At 41.5% G+C, this 15,857-nt stretch overlaps 1 long non-coding RNA gene across 1 annotated transcript; it reads right to left on the bottom strand.

Moving 5' to 3' along the window:
- Positions 1–12,614: 12,614 nt before the first annotated feature.
- Positions 12,615–13,493, bottom strand: LOC121244627. The gene is made up of 2 exons (XR_005936463.1): positions 13,321–13,493; positions 12,615–12,670 (listed from the first exon to the last, which is right to left on the bottom strand). It is a non-coding gene; the product is annotated as an uncharacterized LOC121244627 (long non-coding RNA).
- Between the last annotated feature and the right edge of the window lie 2,364 nt (positions 13,494–15,857).

Below are 15,857 nucleotides of genomic sequence, written 5' to 3' on the forward strand. Positions count from 1 at the left end.
CATGTGCGTGTCAGATGGCAACCTATATGCATACACATAACCTTGACGTCATTCTCTATCTAATGTATAAGCAACTTAAACTAGAAATAAAGCTACACATCACTTGGAACACTCTTCTTCTATCCTGTGCTCTTGCATGTACTTTACTATGCTAAACCCTTTGGGGACCACTAATGGTCACCACATCTTCCAACTCAAGGTTTTTCCTCGAGTGCTCATCCACTAAAGTGAACCCGTGATTTACCTTAGGATTAAGACACTAAAACCTTCATCTTACTCTTCTTACTAATCACATTCGATGCATGATTCCGACTGATTGAATCACGCATCCCAATCCTAGATAATACACCCATCACTACCTCCATGCACCTTAGCTCACCCTAAATCCTCATTCTCATCCATACAAGCCACACGCCTCTAAGCTAACTCTTAGGCTTAAGCATCGTGTAACTATGCTAAGGACAGATTACTCATTACATATGGTGAATCTGTCCGGCACATGTGTCTAACCAGATTACACATGTACCTTACCCCTTTATCACTTGAGACCAACATATAACATGTTGATCATCTGCTCGCAGGGACAAGGGCCATACACCGATACCAACCTTCTCTCAACCCGGCTAGCATGACTCTTCATACTACCCGTCCCTTTTGACAGTTCCTCCCAACACTTAACACGACAAGATTTCATTCACCACAACGCCTTATGTCATGTCATATAGCTCGAGACTACACTCAAGCTACACCATGACCTTGTCACGTCACCTGACATCCTGCTATGTCATTTCTACACCAACTCCTAACTCATCACGAGTACGGTTCCTCAAGTACTCCTGTCACATAGTGACACCACGTCACGTTCCTGTTACACCATTTCTACACTAACTCCTCACCCATCATAAGCATGACTACCAGTGGTCATGTCACTTCGTGACATTCTCTAGTCATGCTTCCGCTGCACACTCTTACACTTGTTCTGCTACTTTACGCATAGTCCTAGCCATAAGTCAATTATGGTGACACTTGGCACCTCAGACTATAGGCCACATTATAGCTACTTCGGCACACTGTTCCACAGTTCCCGACACTACTCATCACATTCCAAACCATCAATCACACAACTATCCTCATCTCTGCGACACACCACACGGAGTGTCTCTGCCTCGTGGAGTACACTCCAATTATACTCCATTTTCACACCCTACGATCCATCACCATTATGGCATACGCGCCATATGGTGCATGACTCCACCACATGGACTAGACTCCTCGTGTACTCCCTTCACATACGTTACGCCACATCACCATTATGGCATACTCACCATATGCTGCATCACTCCACCACATGGAGTACACTTTGCGTGTACTCCCTTCACACACGTTATGCCACATCACCATTATGGCATACCCGCCATATGGTGCATCACTCCACCACATGGAGTACACTTCACGTGTACTCTTCCTATTCCACAATACGCCAGGAGGGTATATTTTACATACACTCTCCTTATTACACCACACACAAAGTACACTCAGCGTGTACTGTTCCCATTCCACATGCCACGTCACCAATATAGCACATACTCCACAACCACACTACACAACACAGTCCACAACACTGCACAACACAATTCCCAACTACATTTCACACTTCACTACATAGAATGCCCAACACTTCACTACACAGCATATCACAATACAGCGAATTCCACAATTACCAACAGCACAGTCCACAACCTAATCAACTAATCAACATCTAACATAAATAATGAAGGATAGAGGGTTATACCATCGAAGGGATAACCCGTGCGTTGCTCTACTGATTGTCACGGTCGATGATGCTGGGAGGGTTGTATGTGGCGGTTAACCCATGTACGATGACTGTTTGGGTGTTTGGATAGCTAAGTGTGGTCTTGGAAGGGCTCAAGGTGGCCTTGTGATGGTGGCAAGGAGCGTAACACAGTAGATCTAGCCGTGTATAGTGGCCGGTCAGCCACGCGAAGTGACTGTCCATCATGTGCAGTGGCTACCCACCACATAAAGTGGTGGTTTGGACCTAGAGTTAGACCAAGGGAGGTCAAGGGAGGCTGAGGGTGGTCCCATGGTGGCTGGGGTGGCGGAACAGGGCAGAGCCGTGGGTTTCTAAGGGGAACACATGGGTCTTGAGGCATGGAAATGGGGGAAAAGCTTGGCTGGTCGTGGCTGGCCATAGAGGGGCTGAGGGAGGTGCAGTGTAACTTGTGGTGGCGCTGGGGTGGCGCCACAGTGGCCTACGACGGTGGATCGAGCTTGGGAGAGAGGGATAGTCCGTGAGAGGGTGAGAGAGAGTGTGCATGCATGGGTGGCAAATTGGGGTGATGGGTGGTCGGGATGTGTCGGTGGTGGCTGGAGGAGGCTCATGATGGTGGCTGGGCACCATGGGTGGCAGCGTACGACGGTGGACGGGGAGAAACCGGTGCTTGAGGGAGGGAGAGAACCTGTGTGGTAGAGGGAGGCTATGGGCCTCGAGTTAGGTGGAGGAGGAAGGGGGAGACCAGGAGGAGCTCGTGGTGGTGTTCGGTGGCCAAGGTGGCACAGTGAACCTGTGCATGGGTAAGGCTGTGTACGTGCAGGTGAAGAAGGTGGCTGCATGAAGGTGGCTGCATGGAGGGGGCTGAGGTCGTTGGAGGGTGATGGCCGGTGGGAGGAGGAACTACTGTGGAGGTGGTGGCGCTGGAGGACGGAGCAGCAATGTGAAGCCCATTCAGGCTGTGCACTGCCGAGAGAGAGGAAGAGAGAGCATGAGAGAGAAGGGTCGGCATGGGAGAACTTACCGGAGGGAGGAGGTGCCGATGGTGGCGGAGGTGAGGCTCACCGGCACACGACGGAGCCGGGCTGGGCAGTGGAGGAATCAGGCATGGGGAGGGTGTCGTGCAGTGCATGCCGCGAGGGAGAAGGAGAGGGAGGAGAGGGAGAGGGCTGGGGAAAAGTGAGGGAGAAGGAAGAGGGGTCTGGGTATTTAACCCAGTCCCTTCGTCTTGGGATCTTCAAAATGATCTAATGGTGAGATATTAAAACACTGATTTGAAAATGCGTAAACATTAACTTAATTAAAAGCACTAAGATGAATTAAGATAGAATATTATTTAAACTAACTTTAGTTTATAAAATAATATTCTTTCATCAGTAACAAATGATGAACAAATAATATTCCTTCATCAGTAAATAATATATTTAAAAGGATAAAACTATTTAATTAATTAAAACTTTCAACATAATTTAAATCTCATAATATTTTAAATAACTGAAATCATTTTAATAATAATATTAAAATGATTTCCGAAATTTATAATATTTTTGGAGCTCTTCAATAATATTATAATTGTCATATTTAGAATCAAACTTAGTTAAATAACACTGAAAATACTCCTTATAAATATTTCCAGTACATTTGAAACATTGGGCGTGCCTTAGAAGTCACCTAATATCTTTTGAAACATGCCATCGTAGTTCGGCACGCATGACGAGGCTTGCAGTCATTAGAGAGAAGGGGCGGACAGTTGCATAATCCCGTCCTCGGATTTGCTTACTTCAGAGAGAAGAAGCCTTACGTCAGAAAGAAGGAACGTACGTCAGAAAGAAGCGTACGTAAGAAGGAAGGAGCGGGGTGTTACACCTTGCCAGTTATGTTGGTACCTTATAATTTACCTCATTGGATGTGCATGAAACGATCAAATTTCATGTTATCGTTGATTATACCGAGACCATCATCACCGTCAATGAATATAGATGTATACGTAGAGCCTCTAATATCAGAATTAAAGAATTATGGGAGGTTGGAGCACCAACCTATGATGTTTGCTCTAGAGAAATGTTTACAATGCGCACGACTTTAATGTGGATGATAAATGATTTTTCTGCATATGGTATTTGTCTGGATGGAGTACAAAAGGTCGTTTAGCATGTCCTTGTTGTATGGGTAATACACGATCTAGATGGCTGAAACATGGAAAAAAATTTTCCTACATGGGGCATGGACGATTCTTGCCAAGAAATCATAGGTGGAGAATGATGGCAAGAACATTTGATGGTACACGAGAAATTGATCCTCCACCCACTATGCCAACACCTATGAAATTTTGGAACAATTAGATGATGAAAGATGCAATACTAAAACAAATTGTAAAAGAAATAGAGTTGTGGGGTCCACTACCATTAAGGAACACTCATGGAAGAAACGTAGTATTTTCTTTAGTTTGTCTCACTAGAAAGATAATTTATTACGTCATAATCTTGATGTGATGCACATTGAAAAAATGTGGTGGATAATATTGTTGGCACATTGTTAAATATTGATTAAAATCAAAAGATGGCATACAAACACGCCTTGACTTACAAGAGATGGGTTTGTGACCACAACTTCATCCAGTTATCACAGCTGCAAACGAGACATATTTGTCTCCAACTATTTTCACAATGAGTAACCAAGAGAAAGAAGACTTGTTAAAGGTTATAAAAAATGTAAAAGTACCAGATGGTTATTCTTCAAATGTTTCACGTTGTGTCAAGCTTCAACACCGTACTATAGTGGGCATGAAGAGTCATGATAGCCATATATTGATGCAACCGCTCTTGCCAATTGCATTACGTAGGTCATTACCTAAGAAAGTAATAGAACCCTTATTCGAGTTATCTGGATTCTTCAGGGGAATTTGTTCGAAAATGATGCGGCTTGAAGATTTGGACCAATTGGAATCTAGAATACCCTACATATTGTGCCAATTAGAAATGATATTTCCGCCATCATTTTTCACAGTTATGGTACACTTGATTATACATTTAGTTGCAGAATGTAAACTTGGAGGACCTGTGCATTATCTATGGATGTATCCCGTTGAAAGGTATGCTATAGTTATTGAATTAAAAACTTATAGTTATTGAATTAAAAACATATAAATCTATTAAAGTAAAAAAATATTTTTAAAAAAATAGTAAAAGTCATCTCATGATTTTTGTTGTACCTACACCGACTTAAGTTTCATGTGCATAACAAAGTTGCGCTAGAAGGTTCCATTGCTGAAGGATATTTGCTGGAGGAGTTATTGACCTTTTTTTCTTGTTATTTAGAATCCGGTCAAATGGTTATCGATAGACCATCTAGAAACCCGGATGATTCTAAAGGGAAAGTTCTTGATGTTCGCCTTGATTTTATGGCGTGGACTCAAGCACATCGCTATATTCTCTTTAACTCTGATGATTTCACTCCATTACGTATGTCAGTTGCAATGCTTAATACGAATTAAATTATATTTCATTTATATTTGTGTAATTATAACAGACATTTGTGATGTCGGGAACATATGTAGAATGCACTTGGAAATATTGAGGAATACAATTGATGAGAGGCATGCATCGAATGACGAACTACAGGAGAGGCACCAATACCAATTTTGTAATTGGTTTCAAGACTAGGTACTATTTACACCCCATTTAATATTATATCACATAATTTCTTATGTCTCACTAGTTTTCGTCATTTACTCAATTCTAATAATCCAACCTTTAAGATAATGAAAATGGAAGAAGTGAATTGGGCCATAAAATCGTAATGCATTCTAAAGGTCCCATGCAAGTTACTAAAGAGTTTAACGGAATTGTCATCAATGACACACAATATCGCACTAGGAATTACGAAAATGGGAAGAAAACTTAGAATTGTGGTGTTAGTGTGTGTACTGAAGATGGCCCTGCTTGGTATGGCCAATTAACACGCATAATTGAGATTATGTGTTATGATGGATCTCGATATGTGTTATTCAAATGTGATTGGGCAGACGTTACTAGGGGTAAAGGTTTTAAGGAGGACGAGTTTGGGTTTAGTCTTGTAAATTTTTCTCATCTAGTAGACACTGGTAATCGGACAACTGATGATCCGTTTGTTTTATCTTCCCAAGTATCTCAAGTATATTATGTGGCAGATGAAAGATGCCCAAATTGGGTTGTCTTTGTTAAGACAAAACCAAGAGACGTGTATGACACTGGTGAAGAGGAAGTGACTGACGACGATAAGGATGAATATTTAGTCAACGAATGTTGTAACACTACCAACGATGAAGGTATTGAACCTACTACTAACGATGTTGTGTGGATGCGAAATGACATAGATGGAATGACGATCGAAACTTCTCAATAGTGTTGAGTAAGAAATATATATTTAGACTTTTTAACATATATCTCTTATAACTTTACTTCTATCTCATATCATGCTCCAAATATTATTATTTCTATTGATTTGCATATATGTAAACTTGTTTTTGTATAGGTACAATGGGTCCAAAAAAGAAGGCAAAGACTATCAGACCACACTTGCGAAGACAATCTACTTCAATACCAACTATTCATAGTGAGACACAATCAAACCCATCCCTTGATAAGGTGGCCCATTCATTACCCTCTGTCGATGGGCCACCCCCTTCCGTTGATAGGATGGTGGAGTGATCACCTTCTGTAGATTATCCTTCCCAGTCATCATTATCTACACAAAAAGGGACCAAACTTCTACATCAATGCAAATGGGAGGCCAACTACCCAGACATATAGAGATCAACAGAGAGACCCAGCCATGCATACCTGTACCAATAGAACCACATTTGGAAGCAGAAAATGTTGACTTGTTTTCCGACATTGGAGATCGTTTTGTCTTCATTGTTGGTATGTTTTTGTTTTTCTTACTTCTTATTTATTTTACTATGAATGCAGATTTACAAAATAGTAACAATGTCACTAAATCTATTTTTATAGATAGTAAAATAGTAAGGAAGGCTGACCCACTACAATGATGAGACAAGAAAGAAAGTGGTATGTTTATTTTCAAATTTATTACTTTTTAATTTTAATGGATTTATAAGATGAATAATGTGTATTTTTTATTATCTATTACAGGCTGAGATGGAGGAACTTTTAACACAGGACACAAGTCCGATAGAAATGGGGTTTGGAGGAACCATGACTTGGGCATCAAATGATGTTTATTCTAAAGTTATGGGCTTAGAACGGTCTGGATGTGTGCGCAGTTTGGGTTTTGGGCCAACCCCTACAAGGCAAACTTTGTCAACATTCACTATCAACTTCTACGCAAGAAGATGGTATATTCAAGGAAGAGCTTGATAAAATGCGGAACGAATTAACTAAATTGCGAAACTTAGTAAACACATTTATGCATGCACAGGTGAGCACCCCACATATGTTTAGTTCATATCAATAAACCTTATTTTGGAAATTTTGGACTTTCACTTGAATTTATTTTCAGGCTTTAGGACAAAATCAAATAGAGAATGAAGAGGAAGAGAAAGATGAAGAAGAGCAGAATGATGAAGAGGAAGATGAAGAAGAAGAAGAGGAAGATGAAGAAGAGGAAGAGAATGACGAGGAAGAGGATTGAGTGGATTAAAAGTGAAGAATCTGAAATTATATTAATATTTTAGTTTAATGGTATTTGCAACTTTCCTTAATTGAGATAATATTTATTTATGTCATATGTCGACGTTAGCTCCGTTTTGCTAAGTTGGAATTGGAATGGATTCTAAAAATTTTAAAGTCGGGTGTTAGGTGAAGTGGTGGATTATGCATTAGTTTTACTACTCTTTTTCTAAGTTGTGAATCTTAGTAAGATGCCATTTACTAGTTTGGTTTATGACCCATTCTTTGCATGAATAATTAGTGATTTATAAAGAAAAATCATTATTCAAGTCCCTTGATCAATTGTTGGCCTTTTATTAAATGCCGCGAAAGCTATATATTATTAACGACATAACAATATAAACGATGGAACACTACTAATTTACCAGCATAAAATTGATCAATTGTAAGCGTTTTTTAAACAATATAAATGCCAGAAAACTCAATAATTTACCGGCATAAAATTGATCAATTGTTGGCATTTTGTTAAACATCGAGAAAACTATATATTATTTCTGGCGTAACAATATAAATGCCGGAAAACTCAATAATTTACCGGCATAAATTTGATCACTTTTCAGCATTTTTTTAATGCTGCCAAAGCTATATATTATTACCGGCGTAATAATTAAATGCCGAGAAACAGCTAATTTACTGGCGTAAAATGGATAAATTTTCGACCTTTTTGTAAACGCCGCCAAAGCTAGATATTATTATTGGCGTAACAATATAAACGCCTGAAAATTCAATTATTTGCCGGTGTAAATACTAAGCGCCGGCAATAATATATTTTTACTGGTGCATAAACAGATAATATAAACGCCGGCAATTCTTACTTTTTTTGTAATGTCGAGGCTCAGCATGCCACGACGTGCTTCCTAGGGTGTCAAAGATAGTCGCAATTAGGTCTAACTGGTCTGCAGTGCGGTAGGTAAGTGGCAGGGACACCCACTACCCCACCATGAGGCCAACCCAACCAGGTATAAATAGCCCCCTCCCATGGCCAGGGAAGGGGTTCACACTCTTGAATACTTTAACTCTCATCTTCTTCGATTGCTTATTTCTCTCTTTCTCTCCTACACTGAAACTAACTTAAGCATCGGAGGTACCACGGTCCCCGAGCCCCCCATTCTCCAACTCAACAAGAACTAGGTTCGAGCCCAACAACGTGGAGTTGCTTGGGCCATGAAGCACGACATCAACAGTGGAACCATCTGTGGGACTTTATTTCCTATAGTAGCTTGTCCTTTGCATGCCGACAATAACGCGCTCCCAAGCTTCACGGTGTGAAGGAAAACAACCTAAAGCGATGGAAGCAAGAACCAACGAGCAAGTTGAAATGATACGAAAACTTATGGGGAAGTGACGACTCTCTCTTTGCCGGGAAAATCTCTCCTTGCAGAGGGCCAGTGGGGAAATGGAGGGAGGCAAGCTGAGCCACCAATCTGAGTCTCGTCGAGCCCCTGAAGTAGCAGTAGTTGAAGAAGAGCGATGTACGATGCGCCTCATGCTGAGATGGTCAAGCGGGTAGGCACTATGCCCACTGTGGACCAGCTACTCACCAGTGTAGTGCTGCCATATAGCATTGAAGTTATGACAGTCCCTCTCCCCCCAAGATTTAAAGTCCTGCAAATTGATGCGTATGACGGGTCAAAAGTTCCCCTGGAACATCTGAAGACTTTCAACACCCATATGACCCTACACGGGTTCCTAGGAGAGGTCACGTGCAGGGCGTTCCCTCTAACTCTGAAGGGGACCGCCAAGAGCATGGTTCGGGTCCCTGTTGCCTAAGATTATCGACAACTTCGTCAAGTTGGCCCGACTTTTCCTGATGCAATTCATGGCAAGCTGGAAAAAGGAGGCAACCAGCCGCCTACCTCTTGACCTTGAAACAACGAAACGACAAAAGTTTGAAGTTGTACCTCTTTTGGTTCAACAGGTAGCGCATGAAAACAGACAACTAGGATGAAAAGATCACCTTGGCGGCTATGTTGGGGGGTCTGGCCCTATAACCCTTTCATGACCAAGATCACTCGAAAGACCCTAACTTTGTTGAGGGAATTCATGGACCGAGTCGACAATTTTATCAATGATAAAGATACGATTCGGGCATTGACGCCCCCCTGGAAGACTGAGTTGGAGAGGGCAGACAAGAAAGCAGCTGGCCAGAGTGACATGGGGAGCCAGGAAGGTAACATGAAGAAGACACACGAGACCAAACAAACGGAGGAACAACCCACCCGTAGACAGGTTGGACTGTGCACTCGCTCCTGCATGGCTGTGGAGACCGAAAGAGACCCGAGCTTGCAGGCCAAAAGGCGACTGGGCCCAACCCGCTCTAAGTACTGCATCTACCACAAAACCGACAACCATCGAATGAAAGATTGCTTCACCATAAAATGAAAGATGAAGGAGTTGGAAGCTTTATTAGACTGGCGGGGTGACGAGCAGCTTAGCCAATGACTCGATGATCATAAGTGACCACGGAGAAGTGAAAGTCTAGTAAGGCGAAGGGCTGGAGGGTGGCACAAAGCGAGGTCATGCTGGAGAAGCCTAGCTAGAGAGGACGGTCTAGTGGGTAAAATTCGTATGATAGTAGTAAGGTACGCAGGAGGCGGGACCACCTCCTTGACAAGGAAGGCCCACGCCAGAAAGGTCAGGAACGAGGAAGTGTTTACCGCTTACAGGGCAGTCCCGAGCGCCAAGAGCCACTCGAGGAAGACTATCATAACCTTCAGCAAGAAGGATGACGAGGGCATTCTGCACCCTCATGACAATGCCTTAGTCGTGACCATGCAGATTGCCAACTACTTGACAGGAAAGGTCCTAATTAACAGAGGCAGTTCTGCCGACATCCTATTCTGGATGTTGGCAAACTTACATTTGAGGGAAGAGTTAGTCGTTTGATACAGGTGGTCTATTATCCTTTCAGAAGAGGAGCTGTACTTTGGCAGATTTGATTGATGCAGGTGGTCTACTTTCCTTTTAGAAGAGAACCATCTGCATTTAGTTTGGTTTTAAAAATTCATTTGCAACGAATAACAACCATAGACGAATCACGAGGAACAAGTGCCCATGTATTGTTAGCATGCAAAGCTTGTAATTCTTCAAGCATCACTTGAGTCCAACTAGGGTGATTAAGAGCAGAGCGGATGGTTTTCCGATGTTTGGTAATGGTGGAGATAGCATGGAGGTTGGCATATTTAGGATTGAGTTTGTGAATATTGGCATGAGAGCGAGTAATCATAGTATGGGTAATGGGCGGAGGTGGAGTGGAGGGAGGTGAAGGGTTGTTAGGAGTGGTGAGGATAGGGAGGGGAGAAGGTGATTTCGTGGTGGGAATGGTAAAGTTTAAGGGAATATTTAGTTCTGGTATAGTGACAAGAGGGGTAGGGGGAGGATGGTTCAAGGGTGGGGTAACCCAAAGGTCAAATATTAACAAAATCGATTCAAAGGGTGGGGGTGGATGAACATTCCCTGGATGTTTATAAGGAAAACTAAATTCATCAAAAACAACTTGACGAGAAATGTAAGTACGACAAATAGGTGGGTGATAGCATTTGTACCCATGATGCTTATCACTATAGCCTAAAAAGACACAGGGTAAGGTTTTTCGATCAAATTTACTATTTTTGATTTCCCAAATATAGGGATAACATTTGGAGCCAAAAACATGTAAGAATAGATAATCAAGGAAGGTTTCATAAACAATTGAAAATGGGGATTGTGAATCAAGAGTTTTTGTGGGAAGACGATTAATTAAAAAGTAGCAGTGACAAAGGCTTCTACCCAAAATGTTTTGTAACATTACTATGAAAGAGCATTGTCATACCAAGTTTACGAATGGTACGATGACATCGTTCCATAGCATTATTCTATTCAGGGGTATGGGAACAATAATACTGGTGAATAATTCCTTGGTTTTTTAAATGAGAGGTAACTGGGTGTTCGCGAATTTACCACCCCCATTGGTTTGAATTTTTTTTTATCTTTTTTATTCAATTGTTGTTCAACATATTTTCAATAACAAAAAGGTTGAGAAAAAATAAGATTTTTTTTTCGAAGTGGAATGAACCACATAAATTTAGAAAAAGCATGAACCAAGCATGCATAGTAATGAAATCTGCCAACAGAAATAATAGGAGCAAGTCCCACAAGTCACAATAAACTTTATCAAAAATATCATGAGTTAAACTAGAAAAGGGTTAAAAAGGAAATTTGCTCAGTTTGCCTAACTGTCAACTTTTACAAATAGACCGAGTTTTATTGGCGCCAGAAATTTGTATGAAACGTTAATGCCACACGTCTTCAAAGGTAGTCTGAAAACAGGTGGAAAAATATGCTTCGTAAGGTGCTGATATGGTGTAAAGATTACCCTTCTGTTGTCCGCTCATTAGGACGCAATTGATCTCCTTTTCCTTAACAACAAAACCAACACCATAAAATTTACAATTATATGGATAATCATTAGTAAGTTGTCCAATAGATAACAATTTTTTGGCAAGTGCTGGTACTAAAAGAACATCATATAACTTAATACGAATGGTACAATTATTTATGTATGGATCTCCAATATGAGTAATAGCATGTGAACTACCATCGCCAATAATTATAGCATCAGTACCAAAGTAACGACGTAAATTTTCAAGCATACCTAGATTACCTGCCATGTGGGCAGATGCTCCAGTGCCTGAAATCCATTCATTATTAGGAGAAAAATTTTCCAATGCATCGCAGCTAATGTTTGAGGAATATCATCAGGCTAGAACAAGTGGTTAAATCTGTTCCATCACTTAAGATCAACGTGGCTATTTTTTCCACAGATTTGGCATACATCTGGTGGGTCATGGGCCTTAATGAGGATGGGCCTCTTGGTTGCCTCATAGGTAGAAAAGGGGGCTGATCACGGGTAGAAGATGGGGCTGATGAAGCCCCTATTCCAGAATTACACCCATATTGGTTTGGTGGATGGAAGCCATGACCACGATGTTGGGAATTTGGACTTCCCAAATCCACCCCCTAGGATCCACCCTTTGTAGGAATATAAAGAAAAATACAGAAATAATAATAACACAAGAATTTATGTGGAAGACTCCCAAAATAGGGAAAAAAATCACCAGACCCAAAGAAGAAAATACACTATGTGAAAAATTATTACAATCACACAACTTTTCTCCTCACCCCAAGGACACCCACAAAGCTTCCCTACTTGCAAAACTTTGACTCTCACCTCTTTCCCTTCTTACAAAAGGACAACAGAAGAATTTTACTAGAGTCACAAGTTATTAGCTAAACTTATGACTTGGTGCGCTTAATCAAGGAGGTTAACCTTCCTTTTATAGGCCTTGGCCTTGGCTCTTCCCTTATTCCCCACCGATGTGGGATTCAAGCCAAGGAGCAAACCAAACAATCTCCACCTCGTGACTTTGGCTGGTCCCACAGCCACGGTCCACCTGGATGAAGATCTTCATAGCTTCCGCTATCATGCTTCACTGAAAAAGAATACCCACTCAGAATAAACCAATTCCAAGCATTTCACTTTGTTCCATGTCGAAAATAACCTTGCTAAAAATTATGGTGTAACTTCCACGTTTGGCTTTCCTGGAAGTTCATCAGCCATCGACATGAATTTCTACCACACACCCTGCATTAATGCCAAACCAATGTTTGTATGCAAACTTGTGGACCCGCCAACATTAACACATCCTCTATCATTACAACTTTGAAAATTAGCTGCATGTCATGAGGATGTACATGTTCATTTTCAAAGACATCGTCTTCTATGGAGAGAGACACAACGTTAGCGTAATTACCAGTATCTCCATTTATTGAATTGGAGCCACTTGTTGAGCTTGCTCCTAGCAAAACTTTGACTCTAACCTCTTCCTCTTCTTACAAAAGGACAACAGATGAATTTTACTAGAGTCACAAGTTACTAGCTAAGCTTATAACTTGGTGCACTTAATCAAGGAGGTTAACCCTCCTTTTATAGGCCTTGGCCTTTGCTCTTCCCTCATTCCCCACCAATGTGGGATTGAAGCCAGGGAGCAAACCCAACACACGAGAGGAGAAGCCTCTCTGCTGCAAACACCCACCACCACAATAGTCCCTGGAGGCCAGCGCCCCTGTTCGATTTCCATAGAAGGCGAAAGATGTGTTAGAATCATGAAGATTAGTTCGGATTTCATACCCTTGCAGTAGTGGAAGGATCTCAGCATAGGATGGCATGGAAGGTTTGAGCATAGAGGTGCTGAACGGCTTATAGCGGGCACTGAGGCTATTCAACAGAGAAAAAACCTTCATCTTGCCAACAATCAGTCGTTCGATTGAAGCCAAGCTATCACACAGATTTTTGAAGGTGTGGAGATGATCTGTGAGAGGTGTCGTGGGGTCTTTCTTGAGGTAGGTGAGTTGTTGTGTGAGGTGAAACTCTCGCTCTAGAGAGTCATGGGCATATGCTGCCTCAAGTGCCACCCAGACATGATGGGCATAATGCAAACCCACGACAAGGCCAAGGGCCTCTTTCAAGAGGGTACCGATGATCCACCCTCTTAATAAATGGTCGAATTTTCGCCTTTGAAGGTAGACTTGTGTTTGTTCTAGTTTTTCTGATCCTGATGCTTCAACAAGGGGGGGTCAAATTCAGGAGGGGCAGAGTCCTCATGGAAGAGGTGATCGACTAAATCCTGGCTGTCAACCAAGGCTAGTAGTTGCTCACGCCAAAGGGTATAGTTGTTGTTGTTGAGTCGTAGGGTAAAAAAGTTCCCCACATTGAGTGCAATGGTGGCCATGGAGGAGGACTCTCTTCACTCACACGGTCTCTGATACCATGAAGAAGATATGAAAAAAATAGATTGTTTGACAAAAAAAGCCTCAATCGACGTGAGTGCTTGAGAGAGTCTTCTATTGATTTATTGTCCAATATTACAAGATTTAATTGACGTATGCATTTGTTACAAGGAAAGAAAGAATCTTGTAGAACTAAAAAAGGTAACTTGTAGCTGCAAGAGGCCTACTTTCCTTTTGGAAGACTAGTTGGACGTTGGCAAACTTGTCTTTGAGGGAAGAGTTAGCCGTTTGATGCTGGTGGTCTACTTTCCTTTTGGAAGAGGAGCTGTACTCAAGCAGATTTGATTGATGTAGGTGGTCTACTTTCCTTTTAGAAGTGGAGCTGTACTTTCCTTTTGGAAGATGAGCTATACTTTGCGAGATTTGATTGATGTAGGTGGTCTACTTTCCTTTAATTGGTGGAGAACATGTAGCCGTTGGATGTGACATAGTTGGTAAGTCCACTGATTTTGTGGGTTGATGAGTTGAGTGATTAGTGCTATAATGTATTTCTACTAAGGATGTTTGGGCTCTATGCAACAAAAAGATTCAACAGTGTAGTAGTTATACATAATAGTTTCAGGTCCTTGGTTCTTAAAATGGCAGAGATGTTAGATGCATCAGAATTTGATTTATTTCTAGTTATGGCTAAACTGATATGGATTAGATGTAACATACTGGTTTTCAATGGGGTATTCCAGCATCCCAATCAACTATTTCAGGTTGCTATTGATTCTATGGAAGACTTTCTTCTCTTCTATTAATTAATTAATCCCCTTTAAATGTAGTGTGATCCTGGTTAATTACCTGGCATGGTCTACGTTGTTGCCAAGAAGTTGCCAGTCAAGAAGTGCTCTGTAAGAAGAGAGTGTACCATTAATTTAACAATAATTCTAGATACAACTGGTTTGAATACCCGCCTCGGAACCGGTTGACGTGGTAGCGTGTAATATTTTAAAAAAAATGACGATGAAAGGAGGGAAAACCAAAAACATAAAGCAAAGAGGGAGGGAACGAAAATGAAAGCTTGCTGTTTGTTCTAAACCAGAGGGAGAAACTAAAAGAGGTCCCATTGTGCGTTGGGCCATCGTGCGTTGGATGCATCTTGCAGTGCTGTAGTGCATTGGAGTGAAATCGAATCCAAAAAGCTGCGTTGGGTTGGATGCTGTAGATCAAAACCAGAAAGGGAAAATAGAGAGGTAGTGCGAAACCAAAGAGGGAAACCTGTCTTCATGCGAAACCAGTGCATTGGGCCGTTGTGCGTTGGATCCGTCTTTACCGTCGTGCGTCTTTAGTCGTCGTCATTCATCCCGCGTCACATCCTATGAAAAAGAGCTACTTGATTCAGTTGAGATTTATTTTTGAGATTTCTCACCTTGCTGTATAGCAAACGCAGGGAGCGAAACCAAGAATATTCGGTTGAGACCCAGTCCTCCTCTGAACATTCTTGGTGAATTTCGTCAACAAAAATTTCTTCAGACGTTGTTATTTTTCATTTTAAAATTTTTATCAATGAGTGGCTTTTGTATTGAACAGGTTGTTGGGTACTTTGATGCAAGCACTGTAGAGTTCATGGGTGGATCTGGTTC

This window comes from Juglans microcarpa x Juglans regia, chromosome 8S (assembly GCF_004785595.1).
Source record: "Juglans microcarpa x Juglans regia isolate MS1-56 chromosome 8S, Jm3101_v1.0, whole genome shotgun sequence".
Lineage (NCBI taxonomy): Eukaryota > Viridiplantae > Streptophyta > Magnoliopsida > Fagales > Juglandaceae > Juglans > Juglans microcarpa x Juglans regia.